The sequence below is a fragment of the Phyllobates terribilis genome, unplaced genomic scaffold, assembly GCF_046119375.1.
Source record: "Phyllobates terribilis strain yellow unplaced genomic scaffold, ASM4611937v1 Scaffold_9__5_contigs__length_417890890, whole genome shotgun sequence".
NCBI lineage: Eukaryota > Metazoa > Chordata > Amphibia > Anura > Dendrobatidae > Phyllobates > Phyllobates terribilis.
The window spans coordinates 188,770,653-188,797,465 of NW_027362769.1; the positions used below are offsets into that span (position 1 = coordinate 188,770,653).

Genomic DNA, 26,813 nt, shown 5'->3' on the forward strand with positions numbered 1-26,813 from the left:
TGCAGACGCCGAGAAATGGCAGAAACTTCTCCACGTCCACAAGAGGAAAAATCCTGAGTGTTAGCCCAGAATCCTGGTACCCCCGAAAATACAGGCGTGTGGACGTGTGCAATCTGGATGTGTATCTAATCCTCTCCTGTGTGATACTGTCTGCTGAGCCGTATATCTAATCCTGTCCTGTGTCATGCTGTCTACTGAGCCGTGTATCTAATCCTCTCCTGTGTGATACTGTCTGCTGAGCCGTGTATCTAATCCTCTCCTGTGTGATACTGTCTGCTGAGCCGTGTATCTAATCCTCTCCTGTGTGATACTGTCTGCTGAGCTGTGAATCTAATCCTCTCCTGTGTGATACTGTCTACTGAGCCGTGTATCTAATCCTCTGCTGTGTGATACTGTCTGCTGAGCTGTGTATCTAATCCTGTCCTGTGTCATGCTGTCTACTGAGCCGTGTATCTAATCCTCTCCTGTGTGATACTGTCTGCTGAGCCGTGTATCTAATCCTCTCCTGTGTGATACTGACTGCTGAGCTGTGTATCTAATCCTCTCCTGTGTGATACTGTCTACTGAGCCGTGTATCTAATCCTCTGCTGTGTGATACTGTCTGCTGAGCTGTGTATCTAATCCTGTCCTGTGTGATGCTGTCTACTGAGCCGTGTATCTAATCCTCTCCTGTGTGATACTGTCTACTGAGCCGTGTATCTAATCCTCTGCTGTGTGATACTCTCTGCTGAGCCGTGTATCTAATCCTGTCCTGTGTGATGCTGTCTACTGAGCCGTGTATCTAATCCTCTCCTGTGTGATACTGTCTGCTGAGCCGTGTATCTAATCCTGTCCTGTGTGATACTGTCTGCTGAGCCGTGTATCTAATCCTCTCCTGTGTGATACTGTCTACTGAGCCGTGTATCTAATCCTCTGCTGTGTGATACTCTCTGCTGAGCCGTGTATCTAATCCTGTCCTGTGTGATGCTGTCTACTGAGCCGTGTATCTAATCCTCTCCTGTGTGATACTGTCTACTGAGCCGTGTATCTAATCCTCTCCTGTGTGATACTGTCTACTGAGCCGTGTATCTAATCCTGCCCTGTGTGATACTGTCTACTGAGCCACGTATCTAATCCTGTCCTGTGTGATACTGTCTACTGAGCCACGTATCTAATCCTATCCTGTGTGATACTGTCTGCTGAGCTGTGTATCTAATCCTGCCCTGTGTGATACTGTCTACTGAGCCACGTATCTAATCCTGTCCTGTGTGATACTGTCTACTGAGCCACGTATCTAATCCTGTCCTGTGTGATACTCTCTGCTGAGCCGTGTATCTAATCCTATCCTGTGTGATACTGTCTGCTGAGCTGTGTATCTAATCCTATCCTGTGTGATACTGTCTGCTGAGCTGTGTATCTAATCCTATACTGTATGATACTGTCCGCTGAGCCGTGTATCTAATCCTATCATGTGTGATACTGTGCTGAGCCGTGTATCTAATCCTATCCTGTGTGATACTGTCTGCTGAGCCGTGTATCTAATCCTATACTGTATGATACTGTCTGCTGAGCCGTGTATCTAATCCTATACTGTATGATACTGTCTGCTGAGCCGTGTATCTAATCCTATACTGTATGATACTGTCTGCTGAGCCGTGTATCTAATCCTATACTGTATGATACTGTCTGCTGAGCTGTGTATCTAATCCTATACTGTATGATACTGTGTGCTGAGCTGTGTATCTAATCCTATCCTGTGTGATACTGTCTGCTGAGCCGTGTATCTAATCCTATACTGTATGATACTGTCTGCTGAGCTGTGTATCTAATCCTCTCCTGTGTGATACTGTCTGCTGAGCTGTGTATCTAATCCTCTCCTGTGTGATACTGTCTGCTGAGCTGTGTATCTAATCCTCTCCTGTGTGATACTGTCTGCTGAGCTGTGTATCTAATCCTCTCCTGTGTGATACTGTCTGCTGAGCTGTGTATCTAATCCTCTCCTGTGATACTGTCTGCTGAGCCGTGTATCTAATCCTATCCTGTGTGATACTGTCTGCTGAGCCATGTATCTAATCCTATACTGTATGATACTGTCGGCTGAGCCGTGTATCTAATCCTCTCCTGTGTGATACTGTCTGCTGAGCTGTGTATCTAATCCTCTCCTGTGTGATACTGTCTGCTGAGCCGTGTATCTAATCCTCTCCTGTGTGATACTGTCTGCTGAGCCGTGTATCTAATCCCATCCTGTGTGATACTGTCTGCTGAGCCTTGTGTCTAATCCTATCCTGTGTGATACTGTCTGCTGAGCCGTGTATCTAATCCTCTCCTGTGTGATACTGTCTGCTGAGCCGTGTATCTAATCCTATCCTGTGTGATACTGTCTGCTGAGCCGTGTATCTAATCCTCTCCTGTGTGATACTGTCTGCTGAGCTGTGTATCTAATCCTCTCCTGTGTGATACTGTCTGCTGAGCCGTGTATCTAATCCTCTCCTGTGTGATACTGTCTGCTGAGCCGTGTATCTAATCCCATCCTGTGTGATACTGTCTGCTGAGCCTTGTATCTAATCCTATCCTGTGTGATACTGTCTGCTGAGCCGTGTATCTAATCCTCTACTGTGTGATACTGTCTGCTGAGCCGTGTATCTAATCCTATCCTGTGTGATACTGTCTGCTGAGCCGTGTATCTAATCCTCTCCTGTGTGATACTGTCTGCTGAGCCGTGTATCTAATCCTATCCTGTGTGATACTGTCTGCTGAGCTGTGTATCTAATCCTCTCCTGTGATACTGTCTGCTGAGCCGTGTATCTAATCCTATCCTGTGTGATACTGTCTGCTGAGCCGTGTATCTAATGCTATCCTGTGTGATACTGTCTGCTGAGCCGTGTATCTAATCCTATCCTGTGTGATACTGTCTGCTGAGCCGTGTATCTAATCCTATCCTGTGTGATACTGTCTGCTGAGCCGTGTATCTAATCCTATCCTGTGTGATACTGTCTGCTGAGCCGTGTATCTAATCCTGCCCTGACAGCTGCTACAACATTGATCTTCAATATGGCGTTAGATCCATGATCACATTTGGTAATATGGGCGCACGAGAAGAAGGAAACAGTCAGATGCGGAGCGGCGCTCTACACCGGGCCGACACCGATCAGACCAATCATCTGATGCTTCTGTCGATACCCGTCATTAATGAGACCGCAGGTTTCCTGCAATAATGTCCGGACAGTCCGGGGGTGGAGGGTCCCGTCAGACATTGTGTGTGAGGGTCCTGTCCAGCATTACGCAGACGTCCCATTGATATGTATGTGCACCATGTAATGCCCTATTCACCCTGTGGTGGCGCTGCAGAGAAAGGAGCACTTACTGTTCGGATCCTCAGTGCTCACTGGGGGTCCCAGTGCTTATGACCCTTCTGACAAATACGTTTTTTTCCAAGCAGAGACGCCCTTTAATGAGCAGCGTTACTTGTCGTGATGAGTGACCGCGGCTGATCATATCCAGAGCTGCGCTCATCTCCTGTCACCGGATCACGACTAGTAGGCCGGAGACACATTAGTGTAGAGCATCAGATCGCAAGTGGGAGGAGGGTCCATACTGGGAATCCAGTCATATGACGCCACATTCCCAGCTGCAGGAACTTAGGCTTCCTGCAGTGGGAGGAGCTTGTAAGTCACATGATCCCAACGGGGCGGAGCGCGAGCGGTTAATATGCACAGTGAGAAAGAGGGGCATGTATAAAATATGCGGGGGAGGGGGCTCACATGCTATGCGGGGGAGGGGCACAGAAAATATAAAGAGAGGGGGCTCACACCCTATGCAGGGGAGGGGGTTCACGCCCTATGCGGGGGAGGGGCACAGAAAATATAAAGAGAGGGGGCTCACACCCTATGCAGGGAAGGGGGTTCACGCCCTATGCGGGGGAGGGGGCTCACACCCTATGCAGGGGAAGGGGCTCATGCACTATGCAGGGGAGGGGCTCACACACTATGCAGGGGAGGAACACAGAAAATATGCAGGGGAGGGGCTCACACACTATGCAGGGGAGGGACACAGAAAATATGCAGGGAAGGGGCTCACACGCTATGCAGGGGAGGGACACAGAAAATATGCAGGGAAGGGGCTCACACACTATGCAGGGGAGGGACACAGAAAATATGCAGGGAAGGGGCTCACACACTATGCAGGGGAGGGACTGAGAAAATATGCAGGGGAGGGGGCTCACACGCTATGCAAAGGAGGGACACAGAAAATATGCAGGGGAGGGGACTCACACGCTATACAGAGGAGGGACACAGAAAATATGCAGGGGAGGGGCTCACACACTATGCAGGGGAGGGACACAGAAAATATGCAGGGGAGGGGCTCACACACTATGCAGGGGAGGGACACAGAAAATATGCAGGGAAGGGGCTCACACACTATGCAGGGGAGGGACAGAGAAAATATGCAGGGGAGGGGACTCACACGCTATGCAGGGGAGGGACAGAGAAAATATGGAAAATATGCAGGGGAGGGGACTCACACGCTATGCAGGGGAGGGACACAGAAAATATGCAGGGAAGGGGCTCACATGCTATGCAAAGGAGGGACACAGAAAATATGCAGGGGAGGGGACTCACACGCTATGCAGGGGAGGGACACAGAAAATATGCAGGGAAGGGGCTCACACGCTATGCAAAGGAGGGACACAGAAAATATGCAGGGGAGGGGACTCACACGCTATGCAGAGGAAGGACACAGAAAATATGCAGGGGAGGGGCACAGAAAATATGCAGGGAAGGGGCTCACACACTATGCAGGGGAGGGACACAGAAAATATGCAGGGAAGGGGCTCACACACTATGCAGGGAAGGAACAGAGAAAATATGCAGGGGAGGGGACTCACACGCTATGCAGGGGAGGGACAGAGAAAATATGCAGGGGAGGGGACTCACACGCTATGCAGGGGAGGGACACAGAAAATATGCAGGGAAGGGGCTCACACACTATGCAGGGGAGGGACACAGAAAATATGCAGGGAAGGGGCTCACACGCTATGTAAAGGAGGGACACAGAAAATATGCAGGGAAGGGGCTCACACGCTATGCAGGGGAGGGACACAGAAAATATGCAGGGAAGGGGCTCACACACTATGCAGGGGAGGGACACAGAAAATATGCAGGGAAGGGGCTCACACGCTATGCAGGGGAGGGACAGAGAAAATATGCAGGGGAGGGGACTCACACGCTATGCAGGGGAGGGACACAGAAAATATGCAGGGGAGGGGCTCACACACTATGCAGGGGAGGGACACAGAAAATATGCAGGGAAGGGGCTCACACGCTATGCAAAGGAGGGACACAGAAAATATGCAGGGAAGGGGCTCACACGCTATGCAGGGGAGGGACACAGAAAATATGCAGGGAAGGGGCTCACACACTATGCAGGGGAGGGACACAGAAAATATGCAGGGAAGGGGCTCACACACTATGCAGGGGAGGGACAGAGAAAATATGCAGGGGAGGGGGCTCACACGCTATGCAAAGGAGGGACACAGAAAATATGCAGGGGAGGGGACTCACACGCTATACAGAGGAGGGACACAGAAAATATGCAGGGGAGGGGCTCACACACTATGCAGGGGAGGGACACAGAAAATATGCAGGGGAGGGGCTCACACACTATGCAGGGGAGGGACACAGAAAATATGCAGGGAAGGGGCTCACACACTATGCAGGGGAGGGACAGAGAAAATATGCAGGGGAGGGGACTCACACGCTATGCAGGGGAGGGACAGAGAAAATATGGAAAATATGCAGGGGAGGGGACTCACACGCTATGCAGGGGAGGGACACAGAAAATATGCAGGGAAGGGGCTCACATGCTATGCAAAGGAGGGACACAGAAAATATGCAGGGGAGGGGACTCACACGCTATGCAGGGGAGGGACAGAAAATATGCAGGGAAGGGGCTCACACGCTATGCAAAGGAGGGACACAGAAAATATGCAGGGGAGGGGACTCACACGCTATGCAGAGGAGGGACACAGAAAATATGCAGGGGAAGGGCACAGAAAATATGCAGGGAAGGGGCTCACACACTATGCAGGGGAGGGACACAGAAAATATGCAGGGAAGGGGCTCACACACTATGCAGGGAAGGAACAGAGAAAATATGCAGGGGAGGGGACTCACACGCTATGCAGGGGAGGGACAGAAAATATGCAGGGGAGGGGACTCACACGCTATGCAGGGGAGGGACACAGAAAATATGCAGGGAAGGGGCTCACACACTATGCAGGGGAGGGACACAGAAAATATGCAGGGAAGGGGCTCACACACTATGCAGGGGAGGGACACAGAAAATATGCAGGGGAGGGGGGTCACACGCTATGCAGGGGAGGGACAGAGAAAATATGCAGGGGAGGGGACTCACACGCTATGCAGGGGAGGGACACAAAATATGCAGGGGAGGGGACTCACACGCTATGCAGGGGAGGGACACAGAAAATATGCAGGGGAGGGGTTCACACACTATGCAGGGGAGGGACACAGAAAATATGCAGGGAAGGGGCTCACACACTATGCAGGGAAGGGACACATAAAATATGCAGGGGAGGGGGGTCACACACTATGCAGGGGAGGGACACAGAAAATATGCAGGGGAGGGGGGGCCACACGCTATGCAGGGGAGGGACAGAAAATATGCAGGGGAGGGACACAGAAAATATGCAGGGGAGGGACACAGAAAATATGCAGGGGAGGGGGCTCACACGCTATGCAGGGGAGGGACACAGAAAATATGCAGGGAAGGGGCTCACACGCTATGCAGAGGAGGGACACAGAAAATATGCAGGGGAGGGGACTCACACGCTATGCAGGGGAGGGACACAGAAAATATGCAGGGGAGGGGACTCACACGCTATGCAGGGGAGGGACACAGAAAATATGCAGGGGAGGGGACTCACACGCTATGCAGGGGAGGGACACAGAAAATATGCAGGGGAGGGAACTTACACGCTATGCAGGGTAGGGACACAGAAAATATGCAGGGAAGGGGCTCACACACTATGCAGGGGAGGGACACAGAAAATATGCAGGGGAGGGGGGTCACACACTATGCAGGGGAGGGACACAGAAAATATGCAGGGGAGGGGGGGTCACACGCTATGCAGGGGAGGGACAGAAAATATGCAGGGGAGGGGACTCACACGCTATGCAGGGGAGGGACACAGAAAATATGCAGGGGAGGGAACTTACACGCTATGCAGGGTAGGGACACAGAAAATATGCAGGGAAGGGGCTCACACACTATGCAGGGGAGGGACACAGAAAATATGCAGGGGAGGGGGGTCACACACTATGCAGGGGAGGGACACAGAAAATATGCAGGGGAGGGGGGTCACACGCTATGCAGGGGAGGGACAGAAAATATGCAGGGGAGGGACACAGAAAATATGCAGGGGAGGGACACAGAAAATATGCAGGGGAGGGGGCTCACACGCTATGCAGGGGAGGGACACAGAAAATATGCAGGGAAGGGGCTCACACGCTATGCAGAGGAGGGACACAGAAAATATGCAGGGGAGGGGTTCACACACTATGCAGGGGAGGGACACAGAAAACATGCAGGGAAGGGGCTCACACACTATGCAGGGAAGGGACACATAAAATATGCAGGGGAGGGGGGTCACACACTATGCAGGGGAGGGACACAGAAAATATGCAGGGGAGGGACACAGAAAATATGCAGGGGAGGGGGCTCACACGCTATGCAGGGGAGGGACACAGAAAATATGCAGGGAAGGGGCTCACACGCTATGCAGAGGAGGGACACAGAAAATATGCAGGGAAGGGGACTCACACGCTATGCAGGGGAGGGACACAGAAAATATGCAGGGGAGGGGACTCACACGCTATGCAGGGGAGGGACACAGAAAATATGCAGGGGAGGGGACTCACACGCTATGCAGGGGAGGGACACAGAAAATATGCAGGGGAGGGAACTTACACGCTATGCAGGGTAGGGACACAGAAAATATGCAGGGAAGGGACTCACACGCTATGCAGGGGAGGGACACAGAAAATATGCAGGGGAGGGGACTCACACGCTATGCAGGGGAGGGACACAGAAAATATGCAGGGGAGGGAACTTACACGCTATGCAGGGTAGGGACACAGAAAATATGCAGGGAAGGGGCTCACACACTATGCAGGGGAGGGACACAGAAAATATGCAGGGGAGGGGGGTCACACGCTATGCAGGAGAGGGACAGAGAAAATATGCAGGGGAGGGGACTCACACGCTATGCAGAGGAGGGACACAGAAAATATGCAGGGGAGGGGACTCACGCTATGCAGGGGAGGGACACAGAAAATATGCAGGGGAGGGGCTCACACACTATGCAGGGGAGGGACACAGAAAATATGCAGGGAAGGGGCTCACACGCTATGCAGGGGAGGGACACAGAAAATATGCAGGGAAGGGGCTCACACGCTATGCAGGGGAGGGACAGAGAAAATATGCAGGGGAGGGGACTCACACGCTATGCAGGGGAGGGACACAGAAAATATGCAGGGGAGGGGACTCACACGCTATGCAGGGGAGGGACACAGAAAATATGCAGGGGAGAGAACTTACACGCTATGCAGGGTAGGGACACAGAAAATATGCAGGGAAGGGGCTCACACACTATGCAGGGGAGGTACACAGAAAATATGCAGGGGAGGGGGGTCACACGCTATGCAGGGGAGGGACAGAGAAAATATGCAGGGGAGGGGACTCACACGCTATGCAGGGGAGGGACACAGAAAATATGCAGGGGAGGGGACTCACGCTATGCAGGGGAGGGACACAAAATATGCAGGGGAGGGGTTCACACACTATGCAGGGGAGGGACACAGAAAATATGCAGGCAAGGGGCTCACACACTATGCAGGGGAGGGACAGAAAATATGCAGGGGAGGGGGGGTCACACACTATGCAGGGGATGGGGGTCACACACTATGCAGGGGAGGGACAGAAAATATGCAGGGGAGGGGACTCACACGCTATGCAGGGGAGGGACACAGAAAATATGCAGGGGAGGGACACAGAAAATATGCAGGGGAGGGGGCTCACACGCTATGCAGGGGAGGGACACAGAAAATATGCAGGGGAGTGGGCTCACACGCTATGCAGGGGAGGGACACAGAAAATATGCAGGGGAGGGGTTCACACGCTATGCAGGGGAGGGACACAGAAAATATGCAGGGGAGGGACACAGAAAATATGCAGGGGAGGGGTTCACACACTATGCAGGGGAGGGACACAGAAAATATGCAGGGGAGGGGCTCACACACTATGCAGGGGAGGGACACAGAAAATATGCAGGGGAGGGGGCTCACACACTATGCAGGGGAGGGACACAGAAAATATGCAGGGGAGGGGTTCACACACTATGCAGGGGAGGGACACAGAAAATATGCAGGGGAGGGGCTCACACACTATGCAGGGGATGGACACAGAAAATATGCAGGGGAGGGGCTCACACACTATGCAGGGGAGGGACACAGAAAATATGCAGGGGAGGGGGCTCACACTACGCAGGGGAGGGACACAGAAAATATGCAGGGGAGGGGTTCACACACTATGCAGGGGAGGGACACAGAAAATATGCAGGGGAGGGGTTCACACGCTATGCAGGGGAGGGACACAGAAAATATGCAGGGGAGGGGTTCACACACTATGCAGGGGAGGGACACAGAAAATATGCAGGGGAGGGACAGAGAAAATATGCAGGGGAGGGGTTCACACTATGCAGGGGAGGGACACAGAAAAAATGCAGGAGAGGGGGCTCACACACTATGCAGGGGAGGGACACAGAAAATATGCAAGGGAGGGGATCACACTATGCAGGGGAGGGACACAGAAAATATGCAGGGGAGGGGTTTACACACTATGCAGGGGTGGGACACAGAAAATATGCAGGGGAGGGGGCTCACACACTATGCAGGGGAGGGACGCAGAAAATATGCAGGGGAGGGGGCTCACACACTATGCAGGGGAGGGACGCAGAAAATATGCAGGGGAGGGGGCTCACACACTATGCAGGGGAGGGACAAATAAAATATGCAGGGGAGGAGTTATCACACTATGCAGGGGAGGGACACAGAAAATATGCAGGGGAGGGGCTCACACACTATGCAGGCGAGGGACACAGAAAATATGCAGGGGAGGGGGCTCACACACTATGCAGGGGAGGGACACAGAAAATATGCAGGGGAGGGGTTTACACACTATGCAGGGGAGGGACACAGAAAATATGCAGGGGAGGGGGCTCACACACTATGCAGGGGAGGGACGCAGAAAATATGCAGGGGAGGGGGCTCACACACTATGCAGGGGAGGGATGCAGAAAATATGCAGGGGAGGGGGCTCACACACTATGCAGGGGAGGGACGCAGAAAATATGCAGGGGAGGGGGCTCACACACTATGCAGGGGAGGGACAAAGAAAATATGCAGGGGAGGAGTTATCACACTATGCAGGGGAGGGACACAGAAAATATGCAGGGGAGGGGGCTCACACACTATTCAGGGGAGGGACACAGAAAATATGCAGGGGAAGGGCTCACACGCTATGCAGGGGAGGAACACAGAAAATAAGCAGGGGAGGGGGCTCACACACTATGCGGTGGAGGGGTGCAGAAAATATGCAGGGGAGGGGGCTCACACACTATGCAGGGGAGGGGCACAGAAAATATGCAGGGGAGGGGGCTCACACACTATGCAGGGGAGGGACACAGAAAATATGCAGGGGAGGGGATCTCACACTATGCAGGGGAGGGACACAGAAAATATGCAGGGGAGGTGCTCACACACTATGCAGGGGAGGGACACAGAAAATATGCAGGGGAGGTGCTCACACACTATGCAGGGGAGGGACACAGAAAATATGCAGGGGAGGGGCTCACACACTATGCAGGGGAGGGACACAGAAAATATGCAGGGGAGGGGCTCACACACTATGCAGAGGAGGGACACAGAAAATATGCAGGGGAGGGGGCTCACACACTATGCGGTGGAGGGGCGCAGAAAATATGCAGGGGAGGGAGCTCACACACTATGCAGGGGAGGGACAGAAAATATGCAGGGGAGGGGCTCACACTATGCAGTGGAGGGGTACAGAAAATATAAGGAGGAGGGGCTCACACGCTATGCGGGGAAGGGGAGGAGCCTACGCAGCCTGAGCAGGGGGGGGGGGAAGAGTCTACGCGGCCTGAGCAGGGGGGGGGAGCCTACGCGGCCTGAGCAGGGGGGGGGGAGCCTACGCGGCCTGAGCAGGGGGGGAGGAGCCTACGTGGCCTGAGCGGGGGGGGGGGGAGCCTACGCGGCCTGAGCAGGGGGGGAGCCTAAGCGGCCTGAGCAGGGGGGGGGAGCCTACGCGGCCTGAGCAGGGGGGGGGGAGCCTACGCGGCCTGAGCAGGGGGGGGGGGAGCCTACGCGGCCTGAGCAGGGGGGGGGAGCCTACGCGGCCTGAGCAGGGGGGGGGGAGCCTACGCGGCCTGAGTAGGGGGGGAGCCTACGCGGCCTGAGCAGGGGGGGAGCCTACGCGGCCTGAGCAGGGGGGGGGAGGGGAGCCTACGCGGCCTGAGTTGGGGGGGAGCCTAGGTGGACTGAGCAGGGGAGGCGCTGACACAGCCTGAGAAGGGGAGGCGCTGACACAGCCTGAGAAGGGGAGGCGCTGACACAGCCTGAGAAGGGGAGGCGCTGACACAGCCTGAGAAGGGGAGGCGCTGACACAGCTTGAGCGGGGGAGAAGCAGAAGCGGCCTGAGCGGAGGAGGGGCTTCCGCGGCCTAAGCAGGGAGGAGCCGACACAGCTCGAGCTAGCTGAATCACCTCACTTCAAAAAGAAAGAAACAATACAGAAAGTTAAATATAAATAATATGTAGCTAACATTAATATACAGGGTGGGCCATTTATATGGATACACCTAAATTAAATGGGAATGGTTGGTGATATCAGCTTCCTGTTTTTGGCACATTAGTATATGGGAGGGGGAAACTTTTCCAGATGGGTGTTGACCATGGCGGCCATTTTGAAGTTGGCCATTTTGGATCCATCTTTATTTTTTTCAATGGGAAGAGGGTCATGTGACACATCAGACTTATTGAGAATTTCGTAAGAAAAACAATGGTGTGCTTGATTTTTACATAACTTTATTCTTTCATTAGTTTTTTACAAGTTTATGACCACTTGTAAAATGTGTTCAGAGTGCAGCCCATTGTGTTGGATTGTCAATGCCGCCCTCTTCTCCCACTCTGGACACACTGATAGCAACACCACAGAAGAAATGCCAGCACAGGCTTCCAGGATCCGTTGTTTCAGATGCTGCACATCTCGTATCTTCACAGCATAGACAATTGCCTTCAGATGACCCCAAAGATAAAAGTCTAAGGGGGTCAAATCGAGAGACCTTGGTGGCCATTCACCTGGCTCACGACGACCAATCCACTTTCCAGGAGACTGTTCATGTAGGAATGCTCGGACCTGACACCCATAATGTGGTGGTGACCAGCTTGTTGGAAAAACTCAGGGAACGTGCCATCTTCAGTGCATAAAGAGGGCAACACATCATCATGGAGCAATCTCCGATATCCAGCGGCATTGAGGTTTCTATTGATGAAGAATGGCCCCACTATCTTTGTACCCCATATACCACACCATACCATCAAGATACGAGATGTGCAGCATCTGAAACAATGGATCCTGGAAGCCTGTGCTGGCATTTCTTCTGCGGTGTTGCTATCAGTGTGTCCAGAGTGGGAGAAGAGGGCGGCATTGACAATCCAACACAATGGGCAGCACTCTGAACACATTTTACAAGTGGTCATAAACTTGTAAAAAACTAATGAAAGAATAAAGTTACGTTAAAACCAAGCACACCATTGTTTTTCTTAGGAAATTCTCAATAAGTTTGATGTGTCACATGACCCTCTTCCCATTGAAAAAAATAAAGTTGGATCCAAAATGGCCAACTTCAAAATGGCCGCCATGGTCATCACCCATCTGGAAAAGTTTTCCCCCTCCTATATACTAATGTGCCACAAACAGGAAGTTGATATCACCAACCATTCCCCTTTAATTTAGGTGTATCCATATAAATGGCCCGCCCTGTATAGGTGGTAAAGGCTATAAAGGAGGTGGGAAAAACTCCCCCTTCCCCTATTGAAATAGCAGAATTGCCTTTTCAGTAATAATAATTTTCTAGTAATAATACATTTTTATTTCTATAGCGTCAACATATTCCGCAGCACTGTACAATAAACAGTGACATGTACAAACAATAAAGACATCACAGGGTATTACATCAATCGCCAGTTACAGATTATCTGAGGGTCCGGCTGCTCGCAAGCTACAATCTATAAGGAAATAGGGGGGACATAATAGGTAGAACGTGCTGTCACGTACAGCCATCAGTATAATGGCTGATGATCTGCTCTGAGTAAAATTTGGAAAGAGGAAACAGGGGAGAGTTAGGTTAGTGAAGTGAGGGGATAGTCCTGTCTAAAGAGATGTGTCTTTCAAGCACGTTTAAAAACCTGGGGGTTAGATATTAGTTGGATTGTCTAGAGTAGTGCATTCCAGAACACTGGCGCAGCATGAGAGAAGTCTTGGAGACGGAGGTTCGGATTATGGAGGAAGTTAGTCTTAGATCAGTTGCAGAACGGAAAGCATGGGTAGGTGATAGACAGAGATGAGGGAGGAGATATAGGGCGGTGCAGAACTGTGGAGAGCTTTGTTGGCGAGAGTGATCAGTTTGTATTGTATTCTGGAGTGGATGGGTAACCAGTGCAATGACTGGCACAGGGTGAAGGCATCGGTGTAGGGGCTGGACAAAAATACGACCCTGACTGCCGTATTTCGGACGTATTGAAGGGGAGAGTTTAGTAAGAGGGAGACCGATCAGAAGAGAGTTGCAGTAGCCCAGACGAGAATGAATAAGAGCAACAGGTTTTACAGTTTCAAAGGTGAGAAAACGTCGGATTCTGGAGATGTTTTTAAGATGCAGGTTACACGAGCGAGTGAGTGAGTTATTGTATATGAGGAATAAAGGAAAGTTCTGTGTCACATATGACCCCACGAGAGCGGGTGTGCTGCTGGGGAGTTATGGTAGAACCACACAAGGTAATTGCAATATCGGGTACAAGTCGGTTAGTGGAGGGGGGAAACACGAGAAATTCAGTTTTGTAGAGAGTCAGTGTCAGACAAAGGGAGAACATCAAGTTTGCTACAATGTAATGTCAGGGAATGCTTAGGTACCTAAACCCAACAGCAGCAGGAATCGCTCTCCTGTCCGGATAGTTTGTTACAATGTATCAGTCTGGACACTTCTCGATATCCAGTATATGGGCCCTTTGAGGGTTAACAACTCGTCGCTCTGATCAGCTGCAGATTTTATGCTCATTATTGCCAAAAATAATGTTTTTCTCCTGTGAAATTTGCCGGTAAGTGCGAGCAGGTGGGACACAGGAATGTCCAGCTGACTGCGATGCGTCATCTGCACGCTGCTCTCATCCCGAAGATGAGCGGCTCAGCAAGTGCCAAACCTCAGAGGCGGCTCATTGAGGGCCCTGGACGACATCTGGAAAAGAAACCTGGAGACGGCACTCGTAGGAGTGTTAACAGCTGAGCTGAAAATCCGGAGAATGTGGGGGAGAGACGGAGCGCCGGGGCGGGGGAGAGACGGTGCGACGGGGCGGGGGGGGGGGGGGACAGAGCGCCGGGGCAGGGGGGGGGGGTTGAGACGGAGAGACAAGGGGGGGGGGGGGGAGACGGAGCGCCGGGGCGGGGGGGGGAGACAGAGCGCCGGGGCGGGGGGGAGACAGAGCGCCGGGGCGGGGGGGGGGGGGGGGAAAGAGACGGAGCGCCGGGGCGGGGGGGAGAGACGGTGCGCCGGGGCGGGGGGGAGAGACGGTGCGCCGGGGCGGGGGGGAGAGACGGTGCGCCGGGGCGGGGGGGAGAGACGGTGCGCCGGGGCGGGGGGGGGGAGCAGCGGACAGAAGGACGGACCGCAGAGGGGGGGATGGAGCGCAGAGGAGAGAAAAAACGCAGGGGGGACAGGCAACGGAGTGTAATGGAGGAATAGAGAGCAGCGGGGGGACGGAGCGCAGCGGAGGGACAGAGCGCAGGGAGACAGAGCACAGCGGAGGGACAGAGCGCAGGGGGACGGAGCACAGCGGAGGGACAGAGCGCAGGGGGACGGAGCACAGCGGAGGGACAGAGCGCAGGGGGACGGAGCGCGGGGCGGGAGAGAGACGGAGCGCCGGGGCGGGGGGGAGGAGACGGAGCGCCGGGGCGGGGGGGGAGAGACGGAGCGCCGGGGCGGGGGGGGAGACGGAGCGCCGGGGCGGGGGGGGGGGGGGGAGACGGACAGAGGGACGGACCGCAGAGGGGGGATGGAGCGCAGAGGAGAGAAAAAACGCAGGGGGGACAGGCGACGGAGTGTAATGGAGGAATAGAGAGCAGCGGGGGACGGAGCGCAGCAGGAGAACGGAGCACACCGGAAGGAATGTAGCATGGAGAAATGGAGCACAGGGAGACGGAGCACAGCGGAGGGACAGAGCACAGGGAGACGGAGCACAGCGGAGGGACAGAGCGCAGGGGGACGGAGCGCGGGGCGGGAGAGAGACGGAGCGCCGGGGTGGGGGGGGGGGGAGACGGAGCGCCGGGGCGGGGGGGAGAGACGGAGCGCCGGGGCGGGGGGGAGAGACGGAGCGCCGGGGAGGGGGGGGAGAGACGGAGCGCCGGGGCGACGGAGCGCCGGGGCGGGGGGGGGAGACGGACAGAGGGACGGACCGCAGAGGGGGGATGGAGCGCAGAGGAGAGAAAAAACGCAGGGGGGACAGGCGACGGAGTGTAATGGAGGAATAGAGAGCAGCGGGGGACGGAGCGCAGCAGGAGAACGGAGCACACTGGAAGGAATGTAGCATGGAGAAATGGAGCACAGGGAGACGGAGCACAGCGGAGGGACAGAGCACAGGGAGACGGAGCACAGCGGAGGGACAGAGCACAGGGAGACGGAGCACAGCGGAGGGACAGAGCACAGGGAGACGGAGCACAGCGGAGGGACAGAGCACAGGGAGACGGAGCACAGCGGAGGGACAGAGCACAGGGAGACGGAGCACAGCGGAGGGACAGAGCACAGGGAGACGGAGCACAGCGGAGGGACAGAGCACAGGGAGACGGAGCACAGCGGAGGGACAGAGCACAGGGAGACGGAGCACAGCGGAGGGACAGAGCGCAGGCCATTGCCTTCTTATAACGGATCAATAACTGAACTGTAAGAATTTCTCATAGGAAAACAAAGTCTGAGAAAATGTTAGGCTGCCCCATACTGTACAAACTCATTCTCCACGTGCCATCTCCGGATACTTTACATATTTCCAATACAAACTCAAAGCTCAGGCTCTGCCCCACTCCATGCTTTATACTACAGCTCTGCTCTATTCTTTCAATATCCATGGGGCTCAGGGACCTAACAGTCTGACCCATGCTCTGGATCTAATGGTGTTAACTATGTGCATCAGAGAATGTCCCAAATATCAGGAGTGACCACAACATTGTACAAAAACAACAATGTCACGTTCTGCCAAACCACAAGCTCCGCACCTCCGATCTGCTGTGGAAACGCTTGTTACGTGGAGATCAGTCGTCTACAGGAACCACCGGCCGCACACAAATCTCAGAAATCAGTCACCTGAAACAAGAGAGAAACGTGACAAAATGTACAGGGTGCACAGGAGCACCCCGGGTCAGGGGGCACAGCGGGCGGGGGTGCCCCGAATCAGGGGGCACAGCGTGCATGGGCGCCCCGGGTCATGGGGCACAGAGTGCAGGAGCGCCCCGGGTCAGGGGGCACAGAGTGCGGGGGCGCCCCGGGTCAGGGGGCACAGAGTGCGGGGGCGCCCTAGGTCAGGGGGCACAGAGTGCGGGAGCGCCCCGGGTCAGGGGGCACAGAGTGCGGGGGCGCCCCGGGTCAGGGGGCACAGAGTGCGGGGGCGCCCCGGGTCAGGGGGCACAGTGTGCAGGGGTGCCCCGGGTCAGGGGGCACAGAGTGCGGGGGTGCCCCGGGTCAGGGGGCACAGAGTGCGGGGGTACCCTGAATCAGGGGGCACAGTGTGCGGGGGTGCCCCGGGTCAGGGGGCACAGCGTGCGGGGGCGCCCCGGGTCAGTGCCAGTTGCAGGGCGGCTTTTCAGTAGAATACAAGGCGAAGGCAGCACTGTGAACAGAGGGTGAGAGCACTGAAATCTAGAGATTACACCCTCCTCGTGACTGGGTAACCCATCATCTTTGTGCCCAGGGTTCGGATGCAGAAAGTCCACCACCCTGATCTTCTCTCATATAATCCTGTCTCGGGCCCCCTGAACACAGGAGCTGATCGGGGCCCCGGGTCTGTCAGCCGTCAGTATCAGGAGCTCTGATAAAGCCTCCTTTGGGACAGTACTAAAAAGAATGAAGCAAAGCAATAAATAAATAAAAAGAATGAACATAATAACTTATAGGTACAAACATATGAAGAGGTATTGTAGATTTCTTGTGCATCTTGAACATGGAATGAGCATGAAATATACGTAGATAATAGGGGAATGAACACATATCCCATATAAACAGGTGTAGATTATATTCCCTGTGTGTCACGGGTTTACAGCGACAGAGAGGAGCCAGAAGGCCGCAGCGTCCGATTCCTCCCACTCCTGCACTCATTAGAAGCCTTTCACCTTCATATTAAACGGTGCAGGTTTCTTTTAGCAGTGCAGGGGTTAATCAGCTCAGTTGTGAGCTCCTGGAAGCTTACCTTCATTTAAACGTGCTGCCTGTGAGTGGCCACCGATCGCGCCGCTCACAGGCAAAAACAGCACCAGGAGGTAATTATAAAGTAGCTTCTATTCATCATTAAAACACATTGGCATATTTTTAAAAGTACTGGACAACCCCTATAAGCTCTCAGCTGTTCAGTGTTAGCCACTCCCCGCTCCTATATATTCTGGGCTTTGGCAGGCTATCATTGCCAGAGCTAGCTTATGCTGCATGGTTCTAGGAGTGTGGTGGAGAGTGGTTATGTGAGAAGGCATTTGGAGGATTTAAGCTGAGACTGTTGTGTGGTTTAGGTTGTCTGTTAATCCTATTCTTCTTCTATTTTGGTTTGTTCCCCATCCTCCACTTTCCAGTGTTAACCTCTGTTGTTTGTGGGCATACACCGCGTGCAGAATTATCAGGCAAATGCGTATTTTGATCACATGATACTTTTTCTACATGTCGTCCTACTCCAAGCTGCATAGGCTTGAGAGTCAACTACAAATTAAGTAAATCTGGTGATGTGCATCTCTGTAATGAGGAGGGGTGTTGACTAATGACATCAACACCCTATATAAGGTGGGCTTAATTATTAGGCAACTTCCTTTCCTTTGGCAAAATGGGTCAGAAGAGAGATTTGACGGGCTCTGAAAAGTCCAGTATTGTGAGCTGTCTTGCAGAGGGAGGCAGCAGTCTTGAAATTTCCAAACTTTTGAAGCGTGATCACCGAACAATCAAGCGTTTCATGGCAAATAGCCAACAGGGTCGCAAGAAGCGTGTTGGCCAAAAAAGGCGCAAAATAACTGCCCATGAATTGAGGAAAATCAAGCGTGAAGCTGCCAAGATGCCATTCCCCACCAGTTTGGCCATATATCAGAGCTGCAACGTTACTGGAGTATCAAAAAGCACAAGGTGTGCGATACTCAGGGACATGGCCAAGGTAAGGAAGGCTGAAAAACGACCAGCTATGAGCAAGAAACATAAGATAAAACGTCAAGAATGGGCCAAGAAATATCTGAAGACTGATTTTTCAAAGGTTTTATGGACTGATGAAATGAGAGTGACTCCTGATGGGCCAGATGGATGGGCCAGAGGCTGGATCAGTAAAGGGCAGAGAGCTCCACTCCGACTCAGACGCCAGCAAGGTGAAGGTGGGGTACTGGTATGGGCTGGGATCATCAAAGATGAACTTGTGGGACCTTTTCGGGTTGAGGGTGGGGTGAAGCTCAACTCCCAGACCTACTGCCAGTTTCTGGAAGACAACTTCTTCAAGCAGTGGTACAGAAAAGTCGGTATCGTTCAAGAAAAACATGATTTTCATGCAGGACAATGCTCCATCACATGCATCCAACTATTCCACAGCGTGGCCGGCCAGTAAAGGTCTAAAAGAAGAAAAAATAATGACATGGTCCCCTTGTTCACCTGATCTGAACCCCATAGAGAACCTGTGGTCCATCATAAAATGTGAGATCTACAGGGAGGGAAAACAGTACACCTCTGGGAGCAGTGTCTGGGAGGCTGTGGTGAGATCTACAGGGAGGGAAAACAGTACACCTCTGGGAGCAGTGTCTGGGAGGCTGTGGTGGCTGCTGCACGCAATGTGGATCAAAACCAGATCAAGCAGCTGACAGAATCTATGGATGGAGGCTGCTGAGGGTCATCATAAAGAAAGGTGGCTATATTCATCACTCATTTTTTGGGTTTTTGCATGTCAGAAATGTTTATTTCTAAATTTTGTGCACTGATATTGGTTTACCTGGTGAAAATAAACAAGTGAGATGGGATTATATTTGGTTTTTATTAAGTTGCCTAATAATTCTGCACAGTAATAGTTTCCTGCACAAACAGATATCCTCCTAAGATAGCCAAATCTAAAAAAAAAAACACTCCAACTTCCAAAAATATTAAGCTTGGCTATTTATGAGTCTTTAGGGTCAATTGAGAACATAGTTGTTGATCAATAATAAAAATAATCCTCTAAAATACAACTTGCCTAATAATTCTGCACACAGTGTATATTTGTATGATTGGTATTTTCCTTTAGCCCTGTTTGTATTACCTTGTTAGTCTGTGTGATGATACAGTTTAAAATCTTTATCAGCCAGACGTTTAGATTAATAGATGAATTAGTTAATCCAAGATAAATACACTATTATCTTTGTGTTGACGTCTATTGGTCTGTGGAACAATGAATGTTTGCTAATTATGTTGATTAACATTTATGGACCATGTGACTTATTGACTCACAAGAAAGGAGGACAAACTAAGCAAATTCATTAAATGCTAAAACAATGAGACATGAGGCTGCCCTTTCCTACGAACCTGTGGATGTGTACTTAAAAAAGACATGTGTTTCTGTAGCAGGGGAGACTTGAAACAGAGATTGAAAAGTGAATTTAAAAGGAGAATCAAAGATCAGACTCTCTTCACACCATCAGCTTGGTAGCATGGCTTTACCCAAAGATACACAGATTTGGATTCTACACGATTCTAGCCTAAGGGTATATAGCCCTGACTGGAAAGATAAGTATCTGCTCCATTTGACCATGACTACATTTTAGGAGATTGGGAGGATGAAGTCACCTGGCCCCATGGATATGTTGTTTGGGGTTGCCAGGTGGGACCCTCCGGTCACCTGGAGCCCATGCAGACATTCGGAGAAGCCCGATTGGGACCAGCCAGTCATCTGGCCCCATGGAAACTCTCGGAGAGGCCAGGTGGGACCCTCGGGTCTCCTGGTCTTGTACCTCGATGGACTGCTAGCTTCTTAAGCTTGTCGATACCTTCTCTCTGTGGGGTCCGCCAGAAGCGGGGGGCCACTGGTTGAGGTAGTCGGCCCTGGAAGTCTCCAGAGTCGCAGCTGTTCTATCCCAGGCGGGCGGAGAAGGAAGGGTGAGGACTGTGTAATGTTGCACCATCTCGGGTATTTGCTGGGACTGTTCTCTGTGTTTATTGTCCTATTTTGTGGTTCAGTAAAGTATTGCCACGCTGTTTTACCGGCACCCTGTGTTGTCTGAGTAGAATATACCTGTTTACATGGGATATGTGTTCATTCCCCTATTGTCTACATATATTCCATGTTCATTCTCCAGCTATCAAGCACAGGGAATATAATCTACACCTGTTTATATGGGATATGTGTTCATTCCCCTATTATCTACCTATATTCATTTTCATTTCATGTCCTAGATGCACAAGAAATCTATAATACCTCTTCATATGTCTGGACCTATAAGTTATGTTCATTCTTGTCATTTATTCTTTTTCTTCATTCTTTATAGTACGTCCCGCCTTCGTTGTGTATTCGGGGTCGGGGTTCCTTCATTTCTCCTATTTTGGATTAAAGTAGAAACCTGCAATTAGAGACCGGGGGCAGAGCGGAGCGGGCAGACTTCCCGGCCATCCATCACTGCGCCCTTAATGGCGCCTTTTGTTCAGATCCGTCCATTACACAATGATTTGTGCAACAGTCAGAATCCTGCACGAACAAGATCCTACAACCGGCCACAGAGGTAGCAGAGGTGAGCGAGCGCAAGGCTGCAATGCCGATCATTCATCCTCCCTGCAACTAACTGTCTGCTAGATCTGAATCTTGAGGACCAAGTTGGCCGGTATCACCTCTGCGCCCCCCAGGCCAGCACATTGGAGGTTTCACCAGTGCAATCTGCAGGGAGATCACCCGCAGACTGCTGCATCAGGTGACCCTGGGCCGAGCCCGTCATTACCGGAGACCAAACTGGTCCTGGATCTGGCCGAACATGTTTGTCACTTCCATTCAAGCATTGTTTCCCTGACACAAATCACTCAGTAGAGAAGCCCCGGCCAGGGGCAGCCTGCAGCACCCTCTGTACTGGAGCGCACAGCAAATACCGGGGCTGTACATCCTGTATTATACTCCAGAGCTGCACTCACTATTCTGCTGGTGCAGTCACTGTGTACATACATTACATTACTGATCCTGAGTTACATCCTGTATTATACTCCAGAGCTGCACTCACTATTCTGCTGGTGCAGTCACTGTGTATATACATTACATTACTGATCCTGAGTTACATCCTGTATTATACCCCAGAGCTGCACTCACTATTCTGCTGGTGCCGTCACTGTGTACATACATTACATTACTGATCCTGAGTTACATCCTGTATTATACTCCAGAGCTGCACTCACTATTCTGCTGGTGCAGTCACTGTGTACATACATTACATTACTGACCCTGAGTTACATCCTGTATTATACTCCAGAGCTGAACTCACTATTCTGCTGGTGCAGTCACTGTGTATATACATTACATTACTGATCCTGAGTTACATCCTGTATTATACCCCAGAGCTGCACTCACTATTCTGCTGGTGCCGTCACTGTGTAAATACATTACATTACTGATCCTGAGTTACACCCTGTATTATACTCCAGAGCTGCACTCACTATTCTGCTGGTGCAGTCACTGTGTACATACATTACATTCCTGATCCTGAGTTACATCATATATTATACTCCAGAGCTGCACTCACTATTCTGCTGGTGCAGTCACTGTGTACATACATTACATTACTGATCCTGAGTTACATCCTGTATTATACCCCAGAGCTGCACTCACTATTCTGCTGGTGCAGTCACTGTGTACATACATTACTGATCCTGAGTTACATCCTGTATTATACTCCAGAGCTTCACTCACTATTCTGCTGGTGCAGTCACTGTGTACATACATTACATTACTGATCCAGAGTTACCTCCTGTATTATACTCCAGAGCTGCACTCACTATTCTGCTGGTGCAGTCACTGTGCACATACATTACATTACTGATCCTGAGTTACCTTCTGTATTATACTCCAGAGCTGCACTCACTATTCAGCTGGTGCAGTCACTGTGTACATACATTACATTACTGATCCTGAGCTACATCCTGTATTATACTCCAGAGCTGCACTCACTATTCTGCTGGTGCAGTCACTGTGTACATACATTACATTACTGATCCTGAGTTACCTCCTGTATTATACTCCAGAGCTGCACTCACTATTCAGCTGGTGCAGTGACTGTGAACATACATTACATTACTGATCCTGAGTTACCTCCTGTATTATACTCCAGAGCTGAACTCACTATTCTGCTGGTGCAGTCACTGTGTAGATTTAGTACTATATGTTGGTACATTACACCATAGAGTGTGATATCACATACAGTGCTCCACATAAGTGAGTACACCCCAACAGATGTGTCCGAAAAGCTTTCGTCTCCTTCAGATTGGACATTCTCTATGGCACTCCGCCCTACAGAACACTTCACAAATGTCGGCCATTGATTACAAACAAGATTTGTTATTTTGCACCAATACAAAGTAATTTTTCTAATTAATTCAAGACTATGTTGCAAAAATGAGTGCACCCCAAGAAAAGTATTAGGAGCAAAAGCTGAAGTTTAGACTACAAAATGCCAACAAGAATCCCCCCAGGTCAGTGTAATCCTTCATTACACCGGTGTCCAGCAGACGGGCGACTATAAGAGGCCGGTACCTAACACAGAAAACCCCTCTGCCTATTTCATGCTGTCAGCAATGGCACCACATGGAAGAGAAATGTCACAAGACCAACAAAGGTGACGGCTACAAGAAGATAAGCGAAGCTTTACTGATCAGACACTGGAGCAGAAGTGATAGGAAATGTAAGAAAGATGGAGCCGCAGCTTCTCACAGAGACGTCCAGCGACCACAGAAGTCACCACCGAGACAGGAGGAGCATCTACTGATGAGAAGGAAGACAATCCTCATGTAAGGGATACCGAACCGGGGGACACGATCCGGCGCACAATGCAGGGGGGCGGCAGCACGGGGGGCGTCCATGGAGGAAGCCGCTCCTAAAGCCCAGGCGTGAAAAAGTCGCCTACAATGTGCCGGGGCCACGGCCGAGAAATATGGAGATAACGAGAATCTGGAGGGATGAGAACAAGAGAAACGGTGTCACAAAGGTGAGGACACATGAGCTGCTGGTGTCGGGGGGCACATGAGCTACTGGTGTTGGGGGGCACATGAGCTACTGGTGTCGGGGGCACATGAGCCGCTGGTGTCCGGGGGCACATGAGCTGCTGGTGTCGGGGGGCACATGAGCCGCCGGTGTCGGGGAGCACGCGAGAAGCCAGTGTCGGGGAGCACGCGAGAAGCCAGTGTCGGGGAGCACGCGAGAAGCCAGTGTCGGGGAGCACGCGAGAAGCCAGTGTCGGGGAGCACGCGAGAAGCCAGTGTCGGGGAGCACGCGAGAAGCCAGTATCGGGGGGCACGCGAGAAGCCAGTGTCGGGGGGCACGCGAGCCGCCGGTGTCGGGGGGCATGCGAGCCGCCGGTGTCGGGGGGCACGCGAGCCGCCGGTGTCGGGGGGCACGCGAGCCGCCGGTGTCGGGGGGCACGCGAGCCGCCGTCCTGATAAACGGACCCCTATGGGGAGTTCTGCAGATGGAGAAAGTTGGACGCTGTAATATGTCGCCACCTTGCTCCATCCAGGCCGAGAAGACTCGGAGCCTCCTTACATATCATGGAGGTCACACACAACACTAGATGGAGGAGTTACTGATGGAGGGTGCACTCATTATTGCATCAACTAATTTTAACTGAAGGTTTTGTAGAGAGTTATATTATAACCATGTCAGGTTATGGAGGAAATGTTCTACGAAACCGAGAATTGTCAGAAAGTGGAAACTGTTCTTGTGTCGAGTGAGGTATGGATTAATATCTGACTTGTCACAGGGGGTGTACTCACTTATACAGAGCGATGTATATATAATGTACTGATAATACAGGGGTGTACTCACTTATACTGAGCCCTGTATATATAATGTGCTGATAATACAGGGGTGTACTCACTTATACTGAGCCCTGTATATATAATGTACTGATAATACAGGGGGTGTACTCACTTATACTGAGCCCTGTATATATAATGTGCTGATAATACAGGGGTGTACTCACTTATACTGAGCTCTGTATATATAATGTACTGATAATACAGGGGGTGTACTCACTTATACTGAGCCCTGTATATATAATGTGCTGATAATACAGGGGTGTACTCACTTATCCTGAGCTCTGTATATATAATGTACTGATAATACAGGGGTGTACTCACTTATACTGAGCCCTGTATATATAATGTACTGATAATACAGGCGTGTACTCACTTATACTGAGCGCTGTATATATAATGTACTGATAATACAGGCGTGTACTCACTTATACTGAGCCCTGTATATATAATGTGCTGATAATACAGGGGAGTACTCACTTATACTGAGCACTGTATATATAATGTACTGATAATACAGGCGTGTACTCACTTATACTGAGCTCTGTATATATAATGTACTGATAATACAGGGGTGTACTCACTTATACTGAGCCCTGTATATATAATGTACTGATAATACAGGGGTGTACTCACTTATACTGAGCTCTGTATATATAATGTACTGATAATACAGGGGTGTACTCTCTTATACTGAGCCCTGTATATATAATGTGCTGATAATACAGGGGTGTACTCACTTATACTGAGCTCTGTATATATAATGTACTGATAATACAGGGGTGTACTCACTTATACTGAGCCCTGTATATATAATGTACTGATAATACAGGGGTGAAGTTGACGCGCCCCCTGGGCCATATTCGTTAGGGGGAATATCCGGAGCCGGATCAGATGGGAGTTGTAGTCTTCCGAGTGGCTGTGACCCGGTCCGTGCCCAGGGTGTCAAACTCAGTTGTATGTGGCAGTCCTACAGATGTTATTAAGTTCTTTATTGTCGACTACGCCACCCGTTGTATTGCGGTCACTACGGCCGCCGCTGCAGCAGGGTCCGCTGAGGCTGATGGTGTAGGTGCAGCTTTTGGTGGTATAACCCCCAACGGGTGGGGTATAGCCTCAGGGGGTCAGGTGCAGAGGATGGGGGTTGTGGTGGTGCAGCATAGATGTTAAAGGAAGACAGAGTCGGGTTGTGCAGTTTAGGGTATTTACTCACTGCTGATGTTCCGGTCACTCCAGCTTCAAGTGACCTCCCGAGCCATGCTGCGTCCACCAGGTCCTGGATCCAGCCAACCCCCAAGCGAGTCCGGAGCGTGACCCTGAGCTCTCCTTCTGTCTTTTCTCTGGCCGTCCCCACTATTGATCCACCCAGGTCCAGCTCCCTCGGGCCTTCTGTTGGGTGACCCTTGGCCTTGGGTTCCCTGACCCTCCACGTGGTATGCCTTCGTGGTGGATGTGGTGGGTGGCCGTGGCAGACGCTGCCCACGGCCTCCGGTCTCTGGCTGGGGTGTGTTTTTGCCCCCACCAGCTTGGGTTCCGGTACCCTAATGCCGACTCTTCACCCGTAGCTTGAATTTGGGTTCTCAGAGTCCTCTCTTTGTCCCCTCTCTGGGTCTTTCCTTCTTTCTCCTCTCTCTCTCTCTCTCTAGGGCTTCTCTGCTCCTCTTCCTCCTCTGACTTCTCTCTGCAAAAGGCTGACAGACTGACTGACCTCTCACAGACTGACCCTGATCTTTGATGGTGCCCACCTTATATACACCCTCTATGTGTGAGCTCTGGTGACCAGCACCCAATGAGCTCCTATCTTTACCCAGGCTGCTCCCCCTATCTGCCCCAACACTACTTGGGATGTACCACCCCCCTCCCACTCCAGCCAGGAACAGACTCGGTCGTACCTGCACATTTCTAAGTGGGAGTACCGTCGGCCTGCTCCTCGGAAATGGGATGTGTGTAGTGCATGCAGCCTACCGAGCTCAGTTCCACACTCCATCCTTACCCGGGAGTGGAATATCACACCTCTGGGTTGAGGTGCAATACCCCTGTAGCAGCCGAATCCTCAGGGTGCTACATACTCACTTATACTGAGCGCTGTATATATAATGTACTGATAATACAGGGGTGTACTCACTTATACTGAGCCCTGTATATATAATGTACTGATAATACAGGGGTGTACTCACTTATACTGAGCTCTGTATATATAATGTACTGATAATACA

The 26,813-nt window shown here is 51.6% G+C and overlaps 1 protein-coding gene across 6 annotated transcripts in view; it reads right to left on the reverse strand.

Moving 5' to 3' along the window:
* The window catches only part of MYLK (myosin light chain kinase), a 471,929-nt gene that overhangs the window by 379,947 nt on the left and 65,169 nt on the right, over positions 1–26,813 (reverse strand). Inside the window, exon 2 of one of the 6 annotated variants that reach the window (XM_073647529.1) lies at positions 16,614–16,701. The exons of the other annotated variants lie outside the window; for them this stretch is intronic. The gene's annotated coding sequence lies outside the window, so the exon portion shown is untranslated. The remainder of the gene's footprint in view (positions 1–16,613; positions 16,702–26,813) is intronic. 6 annotated transcript variants of the gene reach the window in all.